The sequence below is a fragment of the Schistocerca piceifrons genome, chromosome 2, assembly GCF_021461385.2.
Source record: "Schistocerca piceifrons isolate TAMUIC-IGC-003096 chromosome 2, iqSchPice1.1, whole genome shotgun sequence".
NCBI classification, from domain to species: domain Eukaryota; kingdom Metazoa; phylum Arthropoda; class Insecta; order Orthoptera; family Acrididae; genus Schistocerca; species Schistocerca piceifrons.
This window is the reverse complement of record NC_060139.1, coordinates 339,039,491-339,052,835: the sequence shown is the minus strand read 5'-3', so window position 1 is coordinate 339,052,835 and position 13,345 is coordinate 339,039,491. Positions and strand designations below refer to the sequence as shown.

The window sequence follows — 13,345 nt, the reverse complement described above, 5'->3', positions numbered from 1 at the left end:
TTCCCAAATGCAATTAGCGATGAGGAAATATCGCTGTAAGCAAGAGTATTCCAAACATTTATTTTCATAAATTAATTGGAAGTATGAAATGTGTGTCATTATAAGTAATGTACCAAACTTGCCACACTAAGGAAGCGTTTTTATTTTTTAGTAAAGGAGGGAACCTAACTACTGTATTAGAAATATTCAACCAGTTAGACAAACTAAATCACAATAATTAATATTTTCAAGTGAAGCAGTGTTTGTAAACCCACCTACAGAAACCTACACATGTAGAGATTTAAGTGTTCTGCACGAGTCAATCCACTTTCAGTTCCCTAGAACCTATACGTTTCAGGATGTTCGGAACACAATGCATTTGACATGCTAGCTGCAAGTAACTTGGTAACCTAGTCGCCGGAACCGTCGTAAGATACCTTAAACTGCACCAAGTGCCATCTAATTTACCGTGCGCAACATCGTCAAGTGTGGCGCCGCCCTCGCAGGTCTGTATTAATGGAATATTAAAACACAGCCTGGCTCGGAGGCTGTAACCCACGAGCAGTAGCCAACAAGTTAAGGGGAATCTCACACCTGCTAATCTCAGGTTACGTCGTCTAATGGTCGTTGTCTCACGCAAAGTACGAAAGATTCTGCATTTGTGTCACTAGTTACATATAGTGATATTTTAACTGGTCACACATGACTGAATTTTAGTTGCTGGTTTAATAATTCGTTAATTTTTTTGAGATCGTTGCTTCCTCAATTTCTAGGTGTTATTCATATCTGCGCTAGAAGTATTTCTTTTCCTTTTTTTAATGTAAAGCATCGTCAGCGACAAATTAAATTACAAATCTGCAGTATCTTCTTCTCTCTCTTTCCTGCTTCCGAAATTCAGACAGAAATGTACGCGTGCAACCAACTATCCTGTATATAAATTTTTAGTTTCTCTGTGATGATATCACTAGAACGAACTGGATTTACTAGCCGAATAACTCTGGTGTTTAGAACACATGAACTCTCTCTAGCAACGCTTCGTAGATGCACTTCTGTTTCACCCGCAGACACTTAACGGACGATCAAACATGTAACACGTTTAACGTCCAATCGCCATCGAGATCATTACAGAAAGAGCACGCGCTCGGGATGTTTCAAGGATGGGGGAGGTAATCGGTCGTGCCCTTCGTAAAAGAATCATCCCAGCATTTGCCTGGAGCGGTTTAGGGAAATCACGGAGAATCTGTATCTAATTGGCCGGACGTGTATCTCATCCGGCGTCGTCTCGAGTGCGAGACCAGTGACCTAACCACAGCGCAGATCGACAAGTCCTCGTGGTGCTCATCAATGCAAAGTGCGTATTCCACAAAAATTGGCTACAAACAGTTCAAATGGCTCTGAGCACTATGGGACTCAACTGCTGAGGTCATTAGTCCCCTAGAACTTAGAACTAGTTAAACCTAACTAACCTAAGGACATCACAAACATCCATGCCCGAGGCAGGATTCGAACCTGCGACCGTAGCGGTCTTGCGGTTCCAGACTGCAGCGCCTTTAACCGCACGGCCACTTCGGCCGGCTACAAACAGTTCTTCAAACGTTTACAGTCATATTGTATAAAGATGTATCACTCATTGCTCTCTGAGCAAGTATGGTTAACCAGAGCTCGCTGTCTTCTCTCATCGAAAATTTAGAAATTTGTGATAACTTCCTATGGGACCAAACTGTTGAGCACATCGGTCCCTAGGCTTACACACTACTTAATCTAACTTAAACTAACTTACGCTAAGGACAACACACACGCCTATGCCCGAGGTAGGACTCGAACCTCCGACGGGGAGGGGGAGGGGGGGCATCCGCGCGAACCGTGGCAAGACGCCCCAAACCGCGCAGCTACCCCGCGCGGCTTTTCTCATTGACCGAGCACTAAAACAGTAAAATCGTTCTTTGACGTTGGCTAGGACCCTATAGCTCCCACTCCCCTTCACGAAGGCATCAGTGAAAATAGCTTATCGGTAGTATAGGTCAGCGATCACAACAAGAAAACGATAACGTTTACGAAAACACTTTTGTATTTCAGTTTTCGAGTACTAATGTGAACGAAGCGTACGTAAGTAAGTGATGTTACATGTCGTCGGCCTCCGCTGCAAATCTTTCAGGCATTATGCGTTGTGCGGAACCAGAGGCAAAGCCGGGGAGAGAGGGGGTTGGAGGAGGCGGAATTTAGCATTTAACGTCCCGTCGACAACGAGGTCATTAGAGACGGAGCACAAGCTCGGATTAGGGAAGGAAACCGGCCGTGCCCTTTCAAAGGAACCATCCCGACATTTGCCTGAAACGACTTAGGGAAATCACGGAAAACCTAAACCAGGATGGCCGGAGACGGAATTGAACCATCGTCCTCCCGAATGCGAGTCCAGTGTGCTAACCACTGCACCACCTCGCTCTGTGAGGGGGTTGGATCCTGAGGTTGAGAGCCCCCCCCCTTTCCAAGAAGTACACCTGCTTCTTCTTGCACTACAGAGAGAGACTCTCTCACACTTAACAGTCTCGAAAAATTTTCTTGCTGTTGTAGTCGATATTATAGCAGATTAAGGAAATACTTTCGTTCACTCTAGAGAATTTATAGACGGCACGTGGCACAGCATTTCTACGAGCTCAGGTCCCACAACCAAAAACCCGTATACTGTGTGAAGTACAACGGCCGACGCAAGGATACGTGGCTACTGGGTCTCACATTAACTGATCAACACCTTGTATACTTTTGAACCGAATACCACGGCAGTTCGTCCAATATATTTAGCCTATCCTACATTTTCACAACTTTCAGCCACCAGCATCTTAGACAAGAACTCTACAACCTAACTGCCTGGTAATTTCTAATGTAAATGAAATTACAGCACTTCGGACGTGTTTCGCACGGATAATTCAGTGTTACTGCTTGCCTTCCACCCGGAGATTATGGTGTACTCTTTCTCGTTCAGCACATAGTAAATAACGCCGATGTGCTCCAGGTCTGCGGCAGTATATACCGGGACGGAGACAGAACGCGACGCTGACGGCGGCCGAGCCCGTAACGGCCTGCGGCGGTATTTAAGAGGAGCGACGCAGAAATCCCCCGTAACGAGCGAGGCCGCTAATGAGTGTTCCGGCAGGGCGCTCCTGCGGTCGATACCACTCATAGCCAGGCGCCACCCTCCGACAGGTACGAACGTCGGGTGTCGCTGGTTTCACAACCCCCCAAGGTAAAACACGACAGCCCTCCTCCATTCTCAATTTCGACTAAAATACATAAAAGAAAATCAGTACTGCCTCTCAAAACACTTTTCCACGTTATCTTACGGGACAGGGAGATAAGCCAGTCCTGGATGGAAACCGCGTGGCAGTTAGTCTTGTACAATAGCCTGTCGGGGTGTCTTTTTTAGGACGTTTTCCACGCTCCTTGACGCAAATGCTGGGCTGGTCCCAATGACCGCATCAGAAAACAGGTTATACAAGCAGCTAACACATGTTCACACATAGAATGAGGTTCACACGAATTGAAGACAGATAGCGCACACGGTTCCCCCCCCCCTCCCCCCCTCTCTAGATTAACTAACGGCTGATGCGGCAGGAAAGTGATCCGAGCACAAAGCAAAAAATATCTCCCATCACTGATACAGCGAACCTCTTGCGACGGAATAAATGCTAGGAAAGGATGAGATTAAGATTATTCTGAGAGATTTTTTGGATTCAAAAGGATGGTGTTAAAACAATAACATGACCAGAAAAGATAGGATTTGCTCTTTTTGGGAAAGATACTCCTTTAGGCTTCGGTCTGCACCAAAAATTTTTATCTTTCATTACTGCAAGTGTAGGTTACCATTTCCCTGCAAAGAAAAATGGTTCAAATGGCTCTGAGCACTATGGGACTTATCATCTGTGGTCATCAGTCCCCTAGAACTTAGAACGACTTAAACCTAACTAACCTAAGGACATCACACACACACAGCCATGCCCGAAGCAGGATTCGAACCTGCGACCGTAGCGGTCACGCGATTCCAGACTGAAGCGCCTAGAACCGCACGGCCACACCAGCCGGCCCTGCAAAGAAAGAGCTAGGGTATCACTTTTTTTTTTCCTTGTCTCTAACTATTAGAAGAATTTATTGAGAAGTGTCCCGTTTACGTTACAAACGTTAGGTTACGTCACTTTTGATCACTCGTTACTATCATCTAGAATGGGATTTATTCATAAGCTGTTAAGTTTTTGCGCCTCATAAACTATACACAGGATGCTACAAAATTCCATAAAAAAAATCAGATTTTGTTCAGGATACTTCCTACGTATTTTAGTATAAGGATGCCTTAGTCGCTGGTCGCTTGTTACAGGGTAACTGCATTTGGTTTGGTATCTTACCCCCATTTATCTTTGTACCGTATTACAATGAAAATATTTCCAGAGTAGTGCTAGTGTAAACGATGTGTGTGTCTTGTTTGGAAACAAACTACTCGTATTTCCTTCGCTCGCGGTGCCTGCGGCTTACAACAGTAATGTCCACAACTTTTCTTCACCCTCGAACTGCCATTCACTACTGCTCGATTTTGTCTCTGGTTTTATTTTTGCGTCAGTGTTAGTTGCACGTTAAAGGTGATACACACCAAAACAGATAGTTTTACTGATTAAGAGTTGATCGATATGCACTTCGTGTATACGATACAAAAGAAATCAATGTACAAGTGTTTTCCTTATTTTACGAGGGACGTTCAATGACTAATGCAACACTTTTTTTTCTCGGTCAATTTCGGTGAGACACTGTGGAATATTCCCGCTGCAGCCCCTATAGTTTCATAGGGGCTCGCAAAATGTCTACAATGTCTCAATGAACAAAGGCGCAGTGAATCGTTGGGCAAGGCGTCTGTAATCATCACAACAAGGTCGCGCAAACCTGTCCGATTCCCCGCGTGCCGGCCGAGCGCACACAGCTGTGACTCCTGCAGTGTTGAAACGAACGGACACGCTCATACGAGGTGATCGACGCATCGCAATCCAATACCTCGCTTCAGCCCAACTGGACGTCTCTGTTGGCAGTGCCGACACACTCGTCCACCAGTTGGGGTACTCCGAGGCGTGTGCCCGCTGTGTTCCTCGCCTTCTAACAAAACAACATAAAGAGTATCGAAGGACCATCTGTGCGGAACTACTACGCGTTACAAGACTGACCGTGACAATTTTTTGTCGAATATCGCCACAGCACCACGTTGGCTCATGTCGACCAACGTGAGTGGTACCGTGCGGGGATTCTGGCCCTCCCAGTAAGACGGCGTGAGGCAGTGGCATTGAACGGAGATTATGTTTAAAAGTAAGGTTTTGTAGCCAAAAGAGTGGGGAGTAATGTTTATTGGAATCCAGGATACAACCAACCTGCTTTCACAAAAAAGTGTTGGATTAGTTACTGAACGCCCGTCGAAATAACACTGCACTGATCTGCCTCAGTAGGAACCCTCTCCTACCACATAGTGGGGTAAAATAGCTGTTCTGCACTTTTTTTATTAATTAAATAATGTCGGCTATATACCCTCCGCGTGTGCTGTATAACACCGAAACTTTGGAATAAAGTGTGGTTTAAATATTAATGTAAAACGCGGAGTGTTGTTCGATATATTATCGTACAGTGATTAACCGCTCTACCTTTTTCCCCAGTTTTTTTTTCTTCCCCAGTAAACCTACATGTAAGGGCGCTGCTGCCACTGCGCTCTATCGCACACATTTCACTCCGCGTTCATTACCGGCGCGCTGTAAACACGGCACCAGAGGCGTGTCGCCGCCGGCGTTATCTGCAGACGCCGTCCCAGCCCGCGCCGACGCCCACCGGCGGTTCGCCGCTCGCTTCGCAGGCAATCGCCGCCCACGCACCAAGCAGATCGCATCACCGTGTGTGGGGCCAGTGCTAATTACATTCGCGCCGTTAATACGCCGTCCCGCTTAAACTGCGTTTACCGAGAGAAGGAATCCATCCCGCCGGCCTCATCTGCGTAATTAAAAGAGCCGCGCCGGACAAGGCTTCAATTTACTGTGCTGCTTCCATTGGCCCAGCGCGAAAACTCCCCCTGCTCCCTCCCTCCAACTTCGTCGGTGCGCAAACTCCGCCCGTGGTGTTCCGCTATCTGAGCTTCATCAACTGCCGGGATTAGCCTCATGTTTGTTGGCGCTACGTCTCGCCTCAGGTGAGGAAACGAGAGCTGTATGGAAATTAGAGCGAAGGCTGTGCACCTACCCCGTACAAATACAGATTGCAAGCTTTACTTAAGTGTCGTATCGGAAGATGTCAGTAGTACCATTGTACATGCGAACAACGACGATTAGAACCAATTTCTTTACATCAAACCAATTGCATAACCACTCACGTAATTGTACTATCTCGTTGGATTGTAGTCAGTCGTGAATTCTATGATTAGGCCCCCATTCTTAGTCAGGATACCTTACGTACCATAAAAAAAACTGTGAATAATGCGGGTATAACTTTCGATTTGCAGATCAACACGGAAGATAATGCTGTCGGTACGCGCAGGAAGACTTCTGCTTTCTCTCTATGCTCTCCACAAATTTTGGAAGTATCTCTTCAGGGTGGCCGGCCGTTGTAGCCGAGCGGTTCTAGGCGCTTCAGTCTGGAACTGCGCGACCGCTATGGTCGCAGGTTCGAATCCTGCCTCGGGCATGGATGTGTGTGATGTCCTTAGGTTTAAGTAGTTCTAAGTTCTAGGGGACTAATGACCTCAAATGCTAAGTCCCATAGTGCTCAGAGCCATTTGAACCATTCTTCAGGGTGTAAAAAATAAACTTGGGCATCAATCAGTCTCTTGAATCTCCACTATTGTGCTGTAGTCTCACATGGTACGAACAGTGGAACCTCTAAATCGTTATAACTAATTCTAATTGTCCATGTGCGTTCCCATTTAACCATGACTACTTCGTCTTTTCAGTGCGGTCGTCCATCGGGTACTTTCTCACTGTAGCAACGATCATTTCATCATAATCGTAACACAAAATCTCACTAACCCAGTTTTCTAGTTCTGTCAACCATGAAACCAAAAGTTTTTTTTCTATCTCCTCTGCTGTCCGCCTCCGGATAAGTTACCCAGCACTTTACGAAAGTTTAACACCCTCTGGCGCTTAATAAACTGCTGAAGTACTTCCTTTTGTCATCCGTCAAAAATTTAGGTGTACTGCCACAGTGTTTTGCTGATACGTCTTCTCCAACTAACGTTTCCTTCTACTCCTCTCTTCATTGTGTATCTACCATCACGCTCTTCATCCTGTTCTTCCTCTCTCATCGTTTCCCTCGCGTCCAGTGCTCTTATAGCCCGCATTCTATATCTACCTATCTGTAAATTATCTTTAGAATGATTTTTCCCCCCTCATGAAGGCGAGAAGCGTTTGGCTGTATAAAAATTCAGCTTCCACTACTTCCAATGGTGACAGCGCTAAAATAAGGATCATTGTCGTAATTATTTCTACGTCCTTAATTCCATACTCCACGTGAAACTTCTTATAACACTTGCGTCACAACGTGTGTAATGTAAAATACGAATGCCTACTCGTGTATTCGAGAGATCCAAGGCTTTAATCCTGCCGTAAATCAATAAACGATGTATGTATAAACGTTTTCCTTTACTATGATCACACGCAAAGTTACGTATAATGAACAACAAACTATTTGTACATTCTTTCAAGTGTGAATCTTTTCGTTGCAGATTTCAGGCATGTATTTTGTTTCCAATACGTCGCTTAGTTCTTGTTCGTATGGTTCGGTTTGTGTTGTAATTAGACTTACACAGGGTGTCTCAGGAGAAACGATCAGTATTCAGGAATCGCTGAAACGATCATACGACGCAAACATCGGCTCTAAAATCCATACCGGTATCTTAACAGCTATGAGAACTTGTTCAGTAGAAGTAATGTTTCACATTGGTGGAGATAAGTAAATCCTAGAGACTCTTTAGGTATGCACTTTAGACCCGTATTTACTGGACTTTTTTTCTTGTTTTGGTCATACTGCCACCTCTCTAAATATGTAAAGTAAAGAGATGGCAGTATAAGAGATTTGTTTCACAGTATCGAAGATGAACACGTGCTCATACCTCTTAACGTATGCGTTTTAAGGCCCTTGTTTACTGTATATTTTTGCTTCGAATGATAGTTCCTGGCATATCCCTGAATACTGATCGTTCCTCTGGGACACCCTGTATAAGAGTAGCAGATGTGGCTACACTGGCGATCTCGTTTGACAAGTGTTGCCGCCGTCGGCATTTTTTGTTTTTAAGTGGCTGCAGTTATGGAGTTGGAGCGTAGATCGAGGTCACTGTTACGTTAGGAGCTCACAGTCTGGTTATGAGTTTCCAAAACTGACTAATGTGTAACGATAATTTTTTAAACACACGAGTTTCATTTATAACCACAGTGAGAACCGTTATTGTTGGATAGCTTTCTGATACGCTTGAATATGAGGTAGTACCCACAATTTCTCGAAATTTGGAATACCCTAACTTTCGTCACCTATGACAACCTTTGATAAAATGTTTCCGCCACACTTCCACACGTTATTGCTCTGATGGTCTTGAAGCCATGGCACTCTAGTATGTCGCAAAATCACATTCCGACTTTCCTAACATTTCCTGGTGTGATGCCAACCGACGGCCGTTCGGAACGGTTCTCACCTAAGGCTCTGACTGTAGAAGTTCGCTCAAAAATCTGGTGTGTTTCTATACCGGTTTCCCTACGCTTAAAACAAAAGTTTATACGGACACGCTGCTCCACTGGGTCAGTCATCGCAGAACCATAGACTCGCGTAAGCACGACAATTGAAATATGTTCACTAACAACTGACCAAACCACTCATCTCACAGCCGTTACCAAACTGATATAAAGAGGATACATGGGGACACATCTAGCGGTATTTGAATATATTGATTTGCCAAAATTCAAATTTCGGGACCTTCTGGATACCACGTCGTAACACGATCATCCTCCCCTGAAACCCACTATTCCCCTAAATAGTAAATGTCGTGTGTCTAGGGCCTCCCGTCGGGTAGACCATTCGCCGGGTGCAAGTTTTTCGATTTGACACCATTTCGGCAACTTGGGCGTCGATGGAGATGAAATCATGATGATTAGAACAAGATAACACCCAGTCCCCGGGCGGAGAAAATCTCCGACCCAGCCGGGAATCGAACCCGGGACCTTAGGATTGACATTCTGTCGCGCTGACCACTCAGCTACCGGTGACGGACAATATTCCCCTGAACACTCCTCATTTCCTCAATTTTCGTTTCGGTAATGTCTACATACTTCGAATGGTTTATCACTTATATTGCAGAATTATTTTGGTAGATTCGTAACAGTGATAAGGGCACAACATTCTATATATTTTGACAACACGAGCTTCCCAGTAGCAACGCGGCTGAGGTAACGGGGACTGGCACCTGATGACTGTGCAAAGCCCCCGAAACGTGTAGTACATAAAAAAACTAAAAAAGTTAAATGACTGGAATCGTTATGTTTACTAACGTTTTAGACAGACACTCACTGGAACAATTTACGAAATATACGATGGGCGTTCAGTGAGTAATGGAACGCATTTTGTTCTGAAAGCAGGTTGGTTTTATTCACGATGCCAATACACCATATTATTCCCCATTCTTTTGGCTATAAAACCCCATTTTCCACCACCATCTCCATTTAATGCAACGGTCTTCCGCAGTCTTACCGGGAGGGCCTGTATGCTGGTCGATATCGGACTCACCGTCTTGCTGCATTAATAACTCACGTACTGCTTCCTACGCGGTGCAGCATCCTTCATTGGGCCAGGCAGGAGGAATTCGGAGGTTGGGAGATCTGGGCTGTCGGTTGAATGAGGAACAACAGTCCAATGAAGTTTTGTGAGCTCCTCTCGGGTGCGCAGGCTTGTGTGAGGCCTTGTGTTGTCATGAAGAAGTAGTGCAGTAGTTTGTTTGTATTTCTGTGGAGACGAACATGCAGAAGTGACTTCTTCAATTGCCTGAGGATAACACAATACATTCAGAGTTGATCGTTGCACCGCGAGGGAAGAGTGATGAACCTATGTTTCATTGCCTGTGCGATGTTCAACAAAAACTGTCACTATCAGCCTCGTAAAGCGCAAGTAATTCAGCACAGATGGTTCTTCGTTGCACCTTAAGGTCTTCTGTTGGGCGGCGAGGAGCCCAGCTGGTGAACGAGTGTTTCACCAATACCAACAGATACGTACAGTTGAGCAGCGAGGTATTTGTTTGTGATCCGTCGATCATCTCGAATGAGTGTCTCCGACTCTCCATTACAAAAATCACAGCTATGTGCGGCCGGCCGGAACAGGGGAGGTCTGACACGTTTGCGCGACCTTGTTGCAACGACCGAAGCCTCGCTTAACGACTCACAGTGTTTTTGTTCACAGTTAAGTCTCCATACACATTCTGGAAGTGCTTATGTACATCTACGGTGCTCTGGTTTTCCACCAAAAGAAACTCATAACAGCTCTCTGCTTGGATTTGTAACAGACGCCATTTAGAAGACTACGTATAGCAGCGCCACCCATCGGAACCTCATGTAACTACAGGGGCTGAAGCGAGAATATTCCATGACGTCCCACAAGAAATTGTGGATTTTTCAATCGAAACTGGCCGATAAAAAATTGTGTTGCATTATTTATTGAGCGCACCTCGTATGCCTGGTATTTTCAGGATATTAGTAAATTTCAGGTCCTTAATAAGAAGATCATCTCCACTCCAAATTCCCTGTTCCCTAGGACAAAAGCAATTGGCTTCTCATGTTTTGTCTTGATTTTTCTTGTAGTTAGTGACAGATGCAAGATGTTCGAGATTCTGAGAAAAACATGAGTAAGCTTCAGGGTGACACGGGTAATGCTCGTATAGAGTACAAGTACCAAATGGAAACAACAGGAATGGATGATGAAGAATCAAGTGCTGGGATTGAAAAGGACATAACAGTGGGATGCAAATGTAATCTTTCAGCCCTTTTTTCAGTCCATACACTGAAAACTGCTCGTAATAGGTTCAAGACTAGCATTTAAGTTCAGGGTGAGAGAATATCAGTGATACGATTCGCTTATGATACTTCTATCATCAGTGAAAACGAGAAAGAATTACAGGAAGTGTTCACTGGAATGTACAGTATAACGAGTAAAGAATATGGGTTAAGCAAAAACCTAACAAAGAAGAAAGTAATGAGAAGTAGCAGAAGTGGGATTAGCTATAAAGTTAAGGAATTCTGCTACCTCGGAAGGAAAATTACATATGACGGAGGAAGGAAAAAGGACATAAAAAGCAGACGACCACTGGCAAAAAGAGCATTCCTAGCCAATAGAAGTCTACTAGTGTCAAACAGACCTTAATTTGAGGACGAAATTTCTTAGAATGTACGTTTGGAGCACAGCGTGAGACTTGGATTGTGACAAAATCGGAGCAGAAGAGACTCGCAGAATTTGAGATGTGGTGCAACAGACGGATTTTGAAAATTAGGTGGACTGAAAAGATAGAGAATAAGTTTCTTCTCCGGAGAATCGGCGACGACAGGAAAATATGGAAAAGACTAACAAAAAGAAAGGACAGGACGACAGGACATGTCTTACAACATCAGGGAATAACCTCCGTGGTACTGGTGGGAGCTATACATGGTAAAAATTGTATGGAAAGCCTGATTTTGAAATAAAACCGACAAATAACTGAGGACGTAGGCTGCAAAAGCTACTCTGAGATGAACAGGTTGGCACAAGAACTCGGTGCGGGCGGAGTCAAGCCAGTCGGAAGATTGATGACGTCATCGATCTCCTGCAGATCGTGTCATTTACTAATCCCGCTGAGTTCGTTTATAGAGTGTTTGCACGGTAGCCGGATGACCCGCACCAGCAGCAAGGCCGAAGAGGACGGACAACGCAGAGCTGTGGAGTGGTGTGGGGTGGGGACGGACAGTCGTGTCGGCAGCGGGGCGCGCCGCCGGGCAGCTGGGGCGAGCCGCGCCGCCGGGACCGGCGGCCGACCACTAAATGGATTACATCGGCCGGCAACCGGCTTTAATTCCCGGTACACGGACCCGGTTAGCGCGTTACACGGCGGCGGCGCCGCTAACCGCAGTTTTACACGGATCGCTTCTGCCCGCCGCAGAATTTACGGTCACTAATTCCGTCATCTGCGTTAGCCGGCGCGCGCACGCCCTAATAAAGAACACTGCACCATTCCCGATATTGTAGTCGCGCGCTTCGGCAGTGAGCGGAGACAGCTGCGAGCGTGACGGGCCGGCAGCTGGTCTCACTGCGAGACACACATTTAACGGGCTTTTACTCCACATTTCCTTTCGTTGTACACGGATCCTTGATAAAGTGAAAAGCACGATGGCAATATATCGAGGGAGAACTAACAAGGGACATAGCGCAAGTTGCGATCGCAATTGCAACGAAGTTTTGGTTTGCATGTAAGGAGTTTTAAATGCACATAACAAATATGCGCACTATAATTGCCATCGACAATCACACTGCACTTTACAATTATGGGCATTTCAGTCGCCCTCGAAATGGAGAGTTCGCAATAAGTGAAGTTCTTCCCACGTATCGCTTTCATCGGTATTAACTCCTTGCAACACTCGTCACATATTCCAATCTCGTCATATCTATATTCCAGGCTTTAATGTTTACATGTTCTTGTTCAAATGGCTCTGAGCACTATGGGACTTAACATCTGAGGTCATCAGTCCCCTAGAACGTAGAACTACTTAAACCTAACCAACCTAAGGGCATCACACACACCCATGCCCGGGGTCGCGCGGTTTCGGAATGAAGCACCTAGAACCGCTCGGCCACCGCTGCCGGGTGGTTACATGTTCTGTTAGTGTCCGTGAGCCAAGATGGTGTGTCTGTTGAAACCTTGCAGCGTATCCCTGCAGAGATTCCAGTGAACCGAGCCAGTCCTGTTCCTCTTTTTTTATTTTATTTTATTTTTTTCTAAATACCAAGCAGAAATACCCCTGTCGTGAACATCAGCGCCTAGAACTGTCCTGAATTTTTCAACTACATAATCGTCAAGCGCCGAAGCTTTCAGTGCTGGCCATCCTTCCCCTTTCTCTACGACGTGACGCATATATCCTAGACGATGTATGTCAAGTTTGTGTACTGTATTGAAGCTTAATATTTTAGTTTTCCCAGAATCCCAGAATGCAATTACCTGCTTTGCCTTTTCAACAGATATATCACCCCACCTTTTCTCTCCTGTAGGATTGGCAGATAAGCAGACGACTGGCTTCCATCACTTCGTAACAAATTAAAACCCAGTCGAGAATCTGTGCAAACATCACGATCGGATTGCTCC

General features: G+C 45.4%; 1 protein-coding gene and 1 non-coding gene across 4 annotated transcripts in view; both read right to left on the bottom strand.

The window, feature by feature from the left end:
• LOC124775093 (atypical protein kinase C) overlaps positions 1–13,345 on the bottom strand; it is a 759,938-nt gene that overhangs the window by 383,263 nt on the left and 363,330 nt on the right. The gene's annotated exons all lie outside the window — the stretch shown is intronic.
• Trnaa-cgc lies at positions 2,349–2,421 on the bottom strand. Its single transcript has one exon. It is a non-coding gene; the product is annotated as a tRNA-Ala (tRNA).